This window comes from Sinocyclocheilus rhinocerous, unplaced genomic scaffold (genome assembly GCF_001515625.1).
Source record: "Sinocyclocheilus rhinocerous isolate Xijiao unplaced genomic scaffold, SAMN03320098_v1.1 scaffold877, whole genome shotgun sequence".
Lineage (NCBI taxonomy): Eukaryota > Metazoa > Chordata > Actinopteri > Cypriniformes > Cyprinidae > Sinocyclocheilus > Sinocyclocheilus rhinocerous.
The window spans coordinates 213,064-215,927 of record NW_015662177.1 but is presented as its reverse complement, the minus strand read 5'-3'; the positions used below and the strand labels follow the sequence as shown (position 1 = coordinate 215,927).

Sequence of the window (2,864 nt, the reverse complement as noted above, 5' to 3'; positions counted from 1 at the left end):
AGAAGGCCCTGTTTACAAATTTATAACAGCAGCCTGCCAAGGATCTAACTTCATATGTCGCAAATACATAACAAGCTAACTTTACGACTGCATGTCGAAGGTCGCCGCCATATTGTTGTGACAGGAATGCTGGGAAAATGAGTTCATCTTAGGTCATTTAACTCTCCACGTGAGTCTTCACTGCTTGAATTATTAAATCAATACGTATATAATTTATTTAAATCGAGTAATAAACAATATTAATACGACAAAAGTAACTATTATTACTGAAATAAGTTAATTCATTAATTACAATTTACATTTAGTTATTCTGCCGACGCTTTTATCCAAAGCGACTTACAATTGGGGAACACAAAGTGATTCTTCTTAAAGAGGCAAACAGACACAGGAAGTGCTTGAAATACCAAGTTTTAGGCATTGTTCAAATAAGTACAAGCCAGAAAAGGGAAGGAACAAAAAGAGAGAAAAAAAAAGGGGGATTTTTAAAAAAATTTTTATGATGAAGTCAAGTAGTGTTTAAAGAGATGAGTTTTCAGCTGTCGCTTGAAAATTGTCAGGGATTCAGCATTCCGGATAGGGGTGGGGAGATCATTCCACCAGCCAGGAACGGTGACCGAGAACGTTCTGGAAAGTGATTTTGAGCCTCTCTGTGATGCTACCACAAGGCATCGCTCACTAGCGGATCTCAGACTTCGGGAGGGGACGTAGATTCGTAGTAGTGAGTGGAAGTAGGCGGGTGCTGAGCCTGTCGCTGTTCTGTATGCAAGCATAAATGTCTTGAACTTGATGCGAGCCGCAACCGGCAGCCAGTGCAAGGAGATAAAGAGAGGTGTAACATGGGCTCTTTTGGGCTCGTTGAAAACCAGTCGTGCCGCTGCATTCTGAATCATTTGTAGACAGGACGTGCTTGAAATACCAAGTTTTAGGCATTGTTCAAATAAGTACAAGCTAGAAAAGGGAAGGAATAAATAAATATTTAAAAAAAATAAAATAAAAAAATAAAAAGTTTTTTTTTTAAAAATTTTATGATGAAGTCAAGTAGTGTTTAAAGAGATGAGTTTTCAGCTGTCGCTTGAAAATTGTCAGGGATTCAGCATTCCGGATAGAGGTGGGAAGATCATTCCACCAGCCAGGAACGGCCTGTGATGCCCAGTGATGAGAGGGCAGACAGGAGGATCTGGTGATTGACAGTGTCAAAAGCAGCAGATTTTATGTAGTAAAATAATGTTACTATTACTAAATCAATTTCACATTTGTAAAACAAATAACAGTTTTCATTCTTATAGTTTATTCAAGTTTAGAAATTCCACTTAAATACAAACAACTTTAATACAGATCATCCCACTTTGTACTCCTTTATTAAATGCAAAAATGTATTCTGAATGTTCTCTGAAAGACAATAAACGCATTCAAGATGGATTATTATGCAAGACCCCTTATTAACTTAAATCTGCATATTTTGTAAAAATGTATTATATATATATAAATAAATAAATAAATAAATAAAAGACTTCGTTGACATTTCTACTAGAAACTTTTAAAAAAAACTTTAAAAAAACCCCAACACTCTTGGTCTTCTGCTGATCTTTGCGCTTGTGACGGACAACTGCAAGTGTAGTGAAAAAGTTTCCCACAAACAGAACCAGAAGCCACACATGGACACCTGCAGTAAAAAGTAATTGCAACTTCAAGATTGCCGTCTTGATTTATTCATAATCTTAGGTAAGTGGATTCAACTTATTTTATTGTGATGTTTTGGAAAGGTTTACAAAACAAAACTGACCTGCCATTCTTTACATTCAGGGATCTGAGCCATTCTGAACAGAGAAATACTGTTCCAAAGCTGCCAGAACTGTGACACATTGACCAAGATATACAGTAAATTATTACTTGGCATTTCATATGCGGTTCCATTTTCAAAGATTTATTCTTTAAATATGACAAATTATACATTCTATAGAAAAAACTAATACTTTACATGGCCCAGGAAGAGAAAGGGAAGAAGAAATGTCAGTCCCCGCCACATCCACGACTGAAATCCCTCTGTGTAAACAAAAAGCTATTTGATATAAAAGCTTTACACTCTCAGATTTCTTTAAACTATCCTGTAAACTCAAATCCTTACCAACAGTCAAGTCCAAGTGGAGTCTTTCCCCCAGTGCTTTTAGCCTGTAGAGACGCCCACTTTGATAGTAGTACTGAAGATACTGCACAAAGCCTGCAAGAGAAAGTGATAATTATGTCTTCAGAACCTCTCGGTTTTGCTGTGTTGGTATTTTTGCCACAATAGATGTTTTACAAGGTGGTGTATCCATGAAGAGTTTGTAACTTACTTTGATATAAACAATAGGCCAGAAATTGGTTCCTGAAAGGCTGGTATGTTTCACCGTCTGGCCTACATATACAACAAAAGTGTTGTTTGAGGGCAAGCCAACCAGCAACTCACTGATTCATAACTCATTTTAATGCTGATCAGGGTTATCAGATACTATTAGTTTTTATTAATATTTTGAATTGGTTGCTATTTTTATATTTCCCTTTTTTTCATTTTAATTTTAGTAATTGTGTTGTTGCTATTTTTATATTTCCCTTTTTTCATTTTAGTAATTGTGTTTTTTTCTTTTTAATGTATTTATGTAATTTATCAAGTTTAGTCCAGTTAGTGTTAGTTTAGTACATCAAGAAACAAAATGAAAATGGGAAGTGTTGCCTTGGCAACTAGCTGAATTTTATATATATATATATATATATACACACACACGTTATTTCTTATTCTGTTAAGTTGATTTTATTTCAAGTAACAAAATAGGATTTATGGTTTTAGTTAACTATAATAACCCTTATGCTGATGCATTTTAAAAAAA

At 34.8% G+C, this 2,864-nt stretch overlaps 1 pseudogene; it reads right to left on the bottom strand.

The window, feature by feature from the left end:
• The window catches only part of LOC107727901 (transmembrane protein 120A-like), a 6,092-nt pseudogene that overhangs the window by 1,199 nt on the left and 2,029 nt on the right, over positions 1-2,864 (bottom strand).